This window comes from Mustela nivalis (assembly GCF_964662115.1).
Source record: "Mustela nivalis genome assembly, chromosome: 11".
In the NCBI taxonomy this organism is placed as follows: domain Eukaryota; kingdom Metazoa; phylum Chordata; class Mammalia; order Carnivora; family Mustelidae; genus Mustela; species Mustela nivalis.
Genome location: NC_139030.1, coordinates 41,770,357 through 41,781,222, shown reverse-complemented (window position 1 = coordinate 41,781,222; position 10,866 = coordinate 41,770,357). Strand labels below are relative to the sequence as shown.

Below are 10,866 nucleotides of genomic sequence, written 5' to 3'. Positions count from 1 at the left end.
GCAACACAGTCTTGTGTGTTTATTGACCAGCCTGAACGTCGGCCCAAGATGGGCTGGGCAGCGCCTCCGGGGAGGCCGCCGGGCTGCGGTTTCCTTTTGATCCGCTGTCTCACAGCGCTCGGAGCGGCTGCGCTCCAGGCCCCCAGCGCCCGGGGCCCTTCTGGGCCAGCCCTGGAGACCTGCGGCCGGCCCACCTCGGCGGGCCCTGGCGGACGGGGTCGCCGCTGTGGCTCTTAGGCCCGGAGACTCCCCGTTGGGGTCTCCAGGGCCCATCTCTGGACACCAGGGGTTCCCACGGGGGTCGAGCGGGGGGTGAGCCCAGGCGGTGGAACCCCGCGCGTCGGAGGCTCCGCGAACCCGGCCGGAGGCTCTCTCTGCCTTGCGGTGAAGAGTGCCGGCGGGGGCGGGCGCGCAACGGGAGCGCCAGCCTCCCGCGGTGCCACTCCGGCTTGGGCTACCCGCGGGAGCCGGGGGCGGGGAGCCGGGAGCCCCGCCCCGCCAGCGCGCCCCGCCCGTGGGAGAGGAGGGGCTGCGACGCGGTGGACCACTGGAGGCGCAGCACCGCCGCCGCCGCTGTCGGTGCTGGAGTCCGCGGCTCCGCGCAGGCGGCGCCCGCGCCTCCGCTCCCTGGCCAGCCCGCGCGCCCGTCTGCCCGCCCGCCAGGGCCGCCTCCCGCCGCTGCCGCCGCTGCTGCCGCCGCAGAATCGGCGCCGCCGCTGCTCGCCTTCCAGGTAGGTGTCCTAGCGCAGAGGGGACACCGGGAGCTGACACCGCGGTACCCGTTCCGCAGCCCGGGGGCATTGTGCGCGTCCGGAGGGCCGGAGGGACGCCCGGGTGGGCAGCCGGGCTTTGGGCCCTGGAGGCGTCGCCGCCCCCTGGGGGTTCCCTTGGCGGGTGAGCCCCGGCGGCGGGGGCGGCGATGCCTGTCGGGCCCCATGGCCAAGGTGGGAGGGGGCGTCTGAGTCAAGGTTCCCCGCTCGCCACCCTCCCTTCCCCCTCGTTGTTGGGGAATTCCGGCCTCCTGGCTCGCGCGCTCGCATTCCTCCGCGCAGCCCGGCACCCTCGCTCTGCCTGGCTGCCGCGGATTGAAGCTGGGGCCGGGAGAAGGACTGATGTAATTGTCAGCGGAGAACCGAACCCGCGCGGCGAGAGCGCCGGTGCCCGCGCCCGCTCCAGCTAACGCCTACGCCGCACCTCCCAGCGAATCCCGGGAGCCGAGATGAGCGGCTGGGGAAGTTGTGCATTGGGTTTTATTGTGCGCGTGCACTGCGGAGTGCCCTCGCGGGCCACCCTTGTCCCCCGGCTGCTGGCTCCCCTGCAGCCTTCTCTGCAGCTTTGGTCCACACCTCCAGCCAGGGCCGGGTTTGCCTTCGCTGGTTCAGACCGGGACAGCGTTTGCATTGCAGTCAGGACGTGCTTCCCCTGCATCGAGCCCGGAGCTGCCCGCAGATCGTGTCGCCAGGGATGCTGTGGGGGAGGAGGGGAAGGGAGACCTGGGGAGGAAGCCAGGAAGAAGTAATGACACCAGCAGATTTTCTTTTTTTTTTTTTTTTAAGCCTTTACTGTTGTGGGCACATCTGCATGACACCTTTGGAGCTGTTTTTGAAAGTTATGACCAGATACTGATTTTGTGGCCATTCTATGATATTCCTAACAGTAGCTTAAACATAGAGACCCAAAGCTGGGGAAAGCATTACATAATGGACATGAAGCAAATGACACGAAACTAAGTGAACCCACTGGGTTGCCAGCTTATTTCTTTCTCGCAGATGCAAAGTCCTATAGGGTTTTTTTTTTTCTTCATACCAATTTCCTTCTTTAAGTAATTGAACTAGTTTTAGCAAATTGTATGTTACATTCACTCGTGATTTTTTTCCTAAATAAGAAAACAATTTTTCTTTGACATCTTTTATTAAATTAAAAAAAAATTACATGCTAGCGGATAGTTGTATATCATGGGGCTGATTTGTAAATGTAGTCTTCCGTCAAAGGTAAAATTTTAAAATATCCCGTCTTAATATCATTAACTTTGTTTTCCTCTTGGTTGTGTTTTTTCCTCTCTCCTCCATCCCCATTTGTTTTTTGGAAGCATTTCTACAGTTTGAGGTACTGCAAGCTTGCAATGTTGATAATCCTATCCAATGCTACAGCATTGCAGATACAAAGACTAATAATAAATGAAACAGTAACTCGGAGTGAGCAGAGTTCCCAAGGTCGAAGGGAAGCTGCAGTGTAACTCGCTGTTATCACCTATAGAAAATATGCCTTGTCCTCATGGAGTTATAAGGAAGGTCCTGATTGGTGGAATATTATTCCTGTTATTCTTATACCCCTGAATTTCTTGTGTTTCCCCTTAAAATTTTTTTTTTCTCAATGTGGAAACAAAATATTTCCATTAAAATCTTTGCTTTTAGAAAACCTAAAAATCCTGTATTTGCTGATTTTTTTTTCAGTTTTGTTATTGATAACTCAATTATACACGCAATGGATGGATTCCTTTTGGGATATCTCAGTTTCAAATTATGGTTTTATCAGATATCTCTTGGCATAGTGTGATATGATTCTGCTGAACTTTTAAAGGAACGCGTAAGTTTTCTTATCTCTAGATTGCTTTAACCTTATGTTAACTCTACTCTGTGAAGAGGGATAAGGTCCTCCTAAAATGAAGCATTTGTGGCTAGAGATCTGTAGTACCACCAGAAACAGAAATAGGTTAATGCATCAGTAGGTAAAAGTTTTATGTGACTTTATTCGTGAAACTGTTGGATTAGGGAGAATATTCAAATTTGATTAAAATGCCTTGGTTAGGTAGCATTCAGTGATCATTCAGTGGATTATTTCGTATGATCATCTGTCTGTTCAAGACACTGGTCTAGGTACTGTGGGAAATACAAATAAGAATAAAAAGATGTCTCTACTTTCACGAGTTTGTAGTCTAGTTTGGGAGGAGAAGTCATGAATTCTCAAGAGGTGTTTTTTTTTTTTTTTAAACTGCGAAGGTTAAGTAATGATTATAATACTTTTTTAAAGTCTATTTTTAATCTTGCAAGAAAGGTCTCGTGCTAAGCATTGACTTCTGGGAATTTTTTTCTTCTCAACATTATGTCACCATGATTCGTCCATGTTGTATATAGCTGTAGCTCACTGACTTCCATTGCTGTACATGATTCTATTACCTATCCATAGCAATTATGTTTCACTGTTCTGCCAGTGGCTCCCCCCCCACCCCGCCACCTTGAAAAACAATTTGCAGAGAGTGCTGCTCTGGTCATTCATGTTTCCTGGGGCACATGTGCAAGTGTTTCTCTTGGGGAAATACCAAGGTACAGAATTGTTGATTTGTAAGATGTGTAAGTATTCAATTTCCTAGTTGTTGCCAAATTATTTCCCAAAATTGTTGTACTAATTTACACAAGCCAGGGGAATAAACAAATACAAATCAGCATTTGTATAGGTGCGTGTATTGAAATACATGTTTTGTTTGTTTGTTTTTAAAGCAGGAGGATAAACTTAAAACCTAGCACAGCAGTTGTCCTCTGAGAGGACCATGGGATGGGGATGGTATGGGGAGGAACACACAGGTGGATATAAGTTATTGGTAATGATCTAGTACCTAGAGTAAGTTCACAGATGATTATCAAATTTTAAAAGAAGGAAGGAGGGCGCCTGGGTGGCTCAGCGGGTTAAGCCGCTGCCTTCGGCTCAGGTCATGATCTCAGGGTCCTGGGATCGAGGCCCGCATCGGGTTCTCTGCTCAGCAGGGAGCCTGCTTCCCTCTCTCTCTCTCTCTGCCTGCCTCTCCATCTACTTGTAATTTCTCTCTGTCAAATAAATAAATAAAATCTTAAAAAAAAAAAAAAAGGAAGGAAAGAAAGAGAAAGAGAGAAAGAAAGAAAGAAGTTCTCATGCATGGATCAGTAGTAATTTAGAATTCTAAGGAAAAAGAAAATAAGGACAATACAGTGTTATCATAAGGCACACCAGGCTCCTGTACCAAAAGATTCAGAAGATGTCAGTTAAGGGATAAGGAAGCAGTCCCTGTGTATAGGCATATATTGTGTAGAGTTCATGGAGAGGCTTATAGGAAAGATGAGCAGGAAGTGGCCTTGCTGAGAAGAGGGACCTCAGCCATCTTGAACAGAGGAAATGAACAGAAGTGGAAGAAGCCATGGGGAATTTTCCAACCATGAACCACTCAAAGAGTTTATTAAAAAGTCTAGAGAACTGATAGATTGGAGGTGAGGGTGTGAAGGGGAGAGATTCAAGGCAGGATCCCTGGTTTGGAAGCTGTTGATTGAGATGAGAAGTCTCTGTTTGGAGAGAACTGAAAAGAAAGAATGGATTTTAAAAGACACTGGGAGAAGAATACAAGGCTTAAGATCCTAAATAGGAATAGGAGGAAGGAGTTAAAGATGTTTCACTTTATTTATTAAAAAAAAAAAAAAAAAGATTTATGTATTTGGCAGAGAAAGAGAGACACAGTGAGAACACAAGCAGGGGGAGCCAGAGAGGGAGAAGCAAGCTCCCCGCCGAGCAGAGAGCCCAATGTGGGGCTGGATCCCAGGACGCTGGGATCATGACCTGAGCCGAAGGCAGAGGCTTTAACCCACTGAGCCACCCAGGTGCCTGATGTTTCATTTTAATTAAAAGAAATAGAGAAGTTGTGGTGGGAGGTTTTAGCATGATTTAGACATGCCAAGTGTGGGTTGATTGATATTCAGCTTATGTTTGAAGATACAAACTTGGAGTTGGTGGGCAGTTATGACACTCACAGTGAAGACTTTGATTTTCTCATGTCATACCTGGTGCATATGGAAGAGTATCTGAGGGAAGAGGGCATAAAAAGCCTTTGTGTAATTTTATTGCGTGAAGGAGGTAAATGCTCAGTGGTTAAGTGTGAAGATGATGTTTTGGATTGACAGGAAGTGGGTTCATGGATTTGAGAGTGTGTTGGCATCACAGTGAGAAGTGTTGGAATCAAATCTTTCTTGAGAGTTTACTAGTTGTGTGTAATTTGGTGAAGCAGATCCCTCTGATCCTCAGTTATGGCACATGTGAAATGAAGATACTAATAGCCACTTCCCGTGAGTGCAGGGAACAGGATGTGATGGAGGGACTAGAGCCTTGCGGGCTGATGTTTGCCTTCATACTGTTTCCCATCTAATGTTGCAAAGTAATGGCACATGTGTTAGTATTTTCTGACATATACTCCCTTGAAAAGGATAAAGGATTTCAACCCTTGAAATCCTCATTATAATAAAGAGTTGCTTATGCTCTCCTGTGTGGACAGGATAGGGCTTTCTATTTCTAGGGCCATCCTGGAGTAATATATAGTGTCATTTTGATTGAACACCATTTTAGCTGGCATTCTGATTTGTAAATATTATGCTAGGTACTCAGCATTTTCTCGTCCTATTTTAAAATTCGTTTTCCAATTTTGCTTCTATTTCTTGACGTCTTCTGATCCTCTGTAATGTTTTTTTCTTGCTGATTTCACACCAGCTGATACAATGATTCGTGGCTGGATAGTTTTCCCCAAGGCAATGTAATCCTCAATTGCCTTTCCTTGGCATAGTGATTTGGAGAACATCTTGACATCTTGCTGGTAGTTCCATCAGCAGTTGAATGGAAATGTGGCAATATCTTACAGGAAAAAAGAAAAGAAAAAGGAAAAGAGAAGGACAGACCTCCTGAAGGAAAAAAGTTTGTTATTTACCATTATAGTCAGAAGTTATCAAAAAGCTCCTAAGAGAGTCAAGGACTCACTCCAGAAGCCTCTTGATTTTCAGGGATGATTAGTCATACCCTTCACTGCAGCTACACATTCCCTGTATCCCATAAATAGATATAAATATTTAATGATTTGAAATCCAGGCTGGACTCAGGAGCTTTGGTCAAAACAATGAGCAAAAATTAATTTTAGAGATAACTGACATGATCTACATTTGGTGAAAGTGGTAGTCTGCTCTTCTGGCACGGTTCTCAGTTTCCATGAACTTTGGAAGAAGTTCTGCATCCCTACATTCAGTTACCAGACCCGAGGCTGATCACTTTCACAGAGAGGTGACCAGCATCTGTGGGTCTCGTGTGAATGGGCCATGGGCCATCAAGTGCCTTCCTTCTTCTTTCAGCCCCTCTTTATTGAGCACCTACTATGTACCAGACACCCTCTTAAGTGCTGGCTCATAAACCTGTCTGCCCTCAGGGTCTACCCAAGACAGCATCTACCAAAAACAAATCACTATTGAATATGTATGCGAACGTGGAGGGTGGATCTGGCTTGGTTTTGGAATTTGCATGAAGTTTCTATTTTTTCATTTGTTCCTTAAACTTTTTCCAGATTTATGTTTAGACCTCCTTGAATTGAGAGTGCTATGGGGGAAAAAAATGCGGTCCCTGCAAAGAACAGTTACTTTAAATGTACTTCTGTTTTATTGACTTTTTAAAGCAGAAGACTTTAAACTCATGGCAAGTCCTTTTGTCAAGAAGATACCTCAGTGTTGTCACATAGGAGAGACAGAGGTCAGGGAAAGGAGAGCTGGGTGGATGAAGTCAGATTTGTGAAAATGGAATGTGTCTTAGTGCTGAGTTGATTTTTAAAGGGAAAAATGGAAAATAGACAGAAGGGTTAATTAAAGATCCAGCTGTATTACAGGGAATTGACTGTACTGAATCATGATGGTCACAAGATGAGGTTTCTGGTGGGCTACATGAACCCTTCTCTTTGTGTTCACTTACTTTATGTAGTAGTACAGTTTTTAAAAATCAGTTCTTTTTGTGCTTTTGAAAGTTTATCTTTCTTAGTCATCTCTACCGGCAAGGTGGTGCTTGATCTCATGACCCCAAGATCAAGGGTCACGTCCTCTTCTGACCTAGCCAAACAGGCAGCCCTTAGGGTGTGTCTACATTAAAATAAATCATAATATAAATGTTGAGTGTCTTTAAATTGTAAGAATTATGTTAATTATAGGCAGCAGGAAAGTCCAGTGACTCTTTCTGCTACTGGTTTGGCAGTTTACTTGAAAGTAAAGCTTCTCCTGTGGGAGAATATTCCATCCAGCAGGACCAGAGTCTCAAAATCTATAGTAAGCTGTGGAAAGGCAGAGCAAGAAAGGAGGCCAAGGCAGGTAGCTTACTGTCCAGGACTGTAAGGAATAACTGGGTTAGAGAGTGTTAAGTATGTAACTTAACTCTTAAACTTCAAATAAATTTAAATAAATAAATATGTAAACAAGTTTAAGTAAAAGTAAATAACATTTAAATAAGATATCAGCAGACTGTCTTTTGAATCCATTTCTCCAGCATTGATGGTGAGTACAAATAATTCATAATTAATACACCAAAAAGTTTCTCCTTTAGAGATGATGGATTATGTTTTTCTCTGCTCAAGAAAATCTGTGTATCAATTCACATAAATAAAACACATGAAGAAAATACTACTCAGGCACTAGAAATACTCATCTTTGCTTGATGGCTTGTGCTTGGATGACCTTTATATTAGATTACTAAAACATTAGAGCTGAAAGAGGTTTAAAAAGCCATCTATTCCAACCTCTCCCATTTTCCAGCTGGGTAACCTGAGGCCCAGGGACTTGCCAAGTGAGGTGCAAGCCCTGTGTACAAATAGAACTAGAAGATAACGTGCCAAATAATTTACTCCTGTTGGGTGGTAACAGGAAATAATGCTCTTCCCTAAATTGTGGGTATGGGAATGAGAGAATGAACCAACAGCAGCCTCTACAGTGGAATTTTAACCTTCTTTTGTATCATTCTCCTTGAGTGGCCAGTGTAGAAAGTGAAATCATACGTATATGTGTAGATTATTTTCTTGGGTTTTTAGAGCAAAGGCTTTGTTCTGAGGGTAAGATGAAAGGAATGACAGACACTACAAATATCATTATTTAATTTTTTTTGCTGTTTGCTGTCTTGATCCCTATAACTTTGTCTTTTAATTCCATGGGCAGGAAAGGATAGAGAAAAATTAAATTTTCCCGGGTTAGATACTTTTTTATCTCTTTTCCTTTGGCATTCTCTTCCCATATGCTAATATAAGAGAAAATCAAAACGTAGAGAGAATTGAGTCAGGAACAGAACATTAACTTCTACTTTTTTATCTTGCACCATGTTGAGGCAATTCTCACCATTGTGCTTGAGACAGCGACCTATCCACCTTTAGGAAAGAGCGTGGAAATAGAAGGGAGAACAACAGCAGTATATTTTTAGAATCTTTTTTTCAAAAGTCAAACTTAAAATAAACCTGGCCTCAATTTTTAGCAATAGCTTTATTTCACATCTGCTACACTAGTGCCTAAGTTTTATCCTAATTTGAAGAAGTTACTTTGCCTTTTTTTAATACGTAATGCAGTGTTGCTACGAGTAACACACTATGAACAATTACTAAAGCTTAAAGAATAAAGTATCTAAAAGAATATTAAAATTAGAAAAATTGTGCCATGTCATTTCTGGAGATAAAGTCTGATTTTTTATTTTAAATTAAGATAACATTTTTGCTTTCTGTTTATCTGTCTCAGCTAGACAATCTTTTGCATATTCGCACCCCATCAGGCAACAATCTGAGCAGTTTTTGTTGTATAATTTTCCTAGAATAGAAAAAGTAGCACAGTTTGAATGGCATGTTGATTATGAAAAGACATTAATGAAATTCTTTTTGATCTCAATAAACTTCAAATCGAAGCAAGAACTATAAAAAGAATGTGATCTCCAAGGTAGGCCCAGCAAATGTAGGGTTCATGTGCCACTCCACAAAGAAAGCAAAGGAGGAGAAAGCAAAATCGGCAAGAGCTCAGGGTAATGAAAGAGGAAGGTCAAGGAAGGAAATAGGTCGCTATGCTATCCCAGCTTGTCTTCCAGTCTCGTTTCAGTGCCATCTGATGGAGGTCGGATGTGATGGAGGGTATCTGTCTCTACACTTAAAAAAAAAAAAAAAGTTTTTTTTTTTTTTTTAAGATTTTATTTATTTATTTGACAGAGAGAGATCACAAGTAGATGGAGAGGCAGGCAGAGAGAGAGAGGAGGAAGCAGGCTCCCCGCTGAGCAGAGAGCCCGATGCGGGACTCGATCCCAGGACCCTGAGATCATGACCTGAGCCGAAGGCAACGGATTAATCCACTGAGCCACCCAGGTGCCCCCCCCAAAAAAAAGTTTTTAAATGTTTTGAAGAACATAGAATAAGTAAGATGAAAAGACTGATAAAGTAAATGCCATTTAAGGAAAAAATATTGTCTGTACTGGCAGAAGATAAATATTACCATATGGAAAAGAAACCATAACATGCCACAAACAAGGTTTAAGTCATTAATATCCAAAAAGCTCCTATAAATCAATTAAGAAAAATGACTGTTAATCTAATAGGGAAGGGGGCAACAGAATGAAAAAACAGTTGACAGAAAGGAATTACAGATGGCACTTACAAATACGAAACTGTGCTCAACTCATGGTAAGAGAAATGCCGTTTTAAACTGTTTAAGTTGCCCTCCCACACTATTAAGTTGGGAAAGATTTTGATGTTTGTTAGTGCTTTAAAGTGGCAAGGCTTTGGAGGTAACTGACGGACAGGTTCATGCATTATGGGGGTACAAAACATACAGCCTCTATGGATAACAAAATTAAAAGTTCACCTACCTTCTTCCCCTAAATCTAAGAAATTTTTCTATAAATATACTTGTACATTGCAAAATGAATTTGCATAAAGATGTCAATTGCAACATTGTCTGTAGTGGCAAAAGATTCAGGGAAAGCTAAATATCAGCATGGGATTGGTTAAATAATTAGGAGCAGAAACAAAACTAGTAGCTATAAATAACAAACACCCATTGCTAAATTTCAAAAAGTAAGGTCATTCTATATTTGCTGATATGAAATGATTTCTAAGGTATAATAAGGGAGCAAATCAAGGTACAGAGTGGGATATGGCTGTTGGTGTTAAATATGAGTTTATAAATATATGTTTATGTGTAACTGTAAAGACTATCTCTGGAAGGTGACATAAGAAACTGGTAAAGTGATTGACTCTGGGGAGGAAAACTGGGTGGTTGTCTGGGGATGTAAAGGACACTTACTTAGGACACTTAGTATATCCCTTACTACCTTCTGAATTTTTAAACTTATGAACATATTATCTATTCAAACCAAGGTAATTTTAAAATTTAAGAAGTACAAACTTTCAGTTATAAATTTTTTTTTTTAAATTTATTCGACAGTAGGCAGAGAGGCAGGCGGGGCTAGGGGAAGCAGGCTCCCTGCTGAGCAGAGAGCCTGATGCGGGACTTGATCCCAGGACCCTGAGATTATGACCCAAGCCGAAGGCAGAGGCTTTAACCCACTGAGTCACCCAGCTGTCCCTCAGTTATAAATTTTTTTTAAAAAGATTTTATTTATTTATTTGACAAACGGAGATTACAAGTAAGCAGAGAGGCAGGCAGAGAGAGAGCGGGAAGCAGGCTCCCTGCTGAGCAGAGAGCCCGATGCAGTGCGGGGCTGGATCCCAGGACCCTGATATCATGACCTGAGTCGAAGGCAGAGCTTAACCCACTGAGCCACCCAGGTGCCCCAGTTACAAAATACTTAAGTTATGGGGATATAATGTACAGCATGGGGGATATAGTGACCAATATTATAACAACTTTGTATGGGGACAGGTGTTAACTGGACTCATAAACGGGAATCATTTCATAATGTATAAAAATTATCAGATTACTATGACATACACTTGAAATGAATAGGATGTTATATGTCCATTATTACAATTAAAAAAAAATTGCTCCGGGATCGCTTTTACTGATCAAGAATGTTGAGTAGTTGTAACCAAACAGTTATAACAAGTAGCTGTTATACTTGTAACCAGTG

General features: G+C 42.9%; 1 protein-coding gene across 18 annotated transcripts in view; it reads left to right on the top strand.

The window, feature by feature from the left end:
- The first annotated feature begins 525 nt into the window (after positions 1-525).
- The window catches only part of OSBPL6 (oxysterol binding protein like 6), a 207,412-nt gene continuing 197,071 nt past the window's right edge, over positions 526-10,866 (top strand). For 11 of the 18 annotated variants that reach the window (XM_082689387.1, XM_082689383.1, XM_082689381.1 and 8 more), the window contains exon 1: positions 547-731. The gene's annotated coding sequence lies outside the window, so the exon portion shown is untranslated. Of the gene's footprint in view, positions 732-10,866 lie in introns of all 18 variants that reach the window. The other 7 variants (XM_082689388.1, XM_082689382.1, XM_082689394.1 and 4 more) reach the window with 6 other exon arrangements.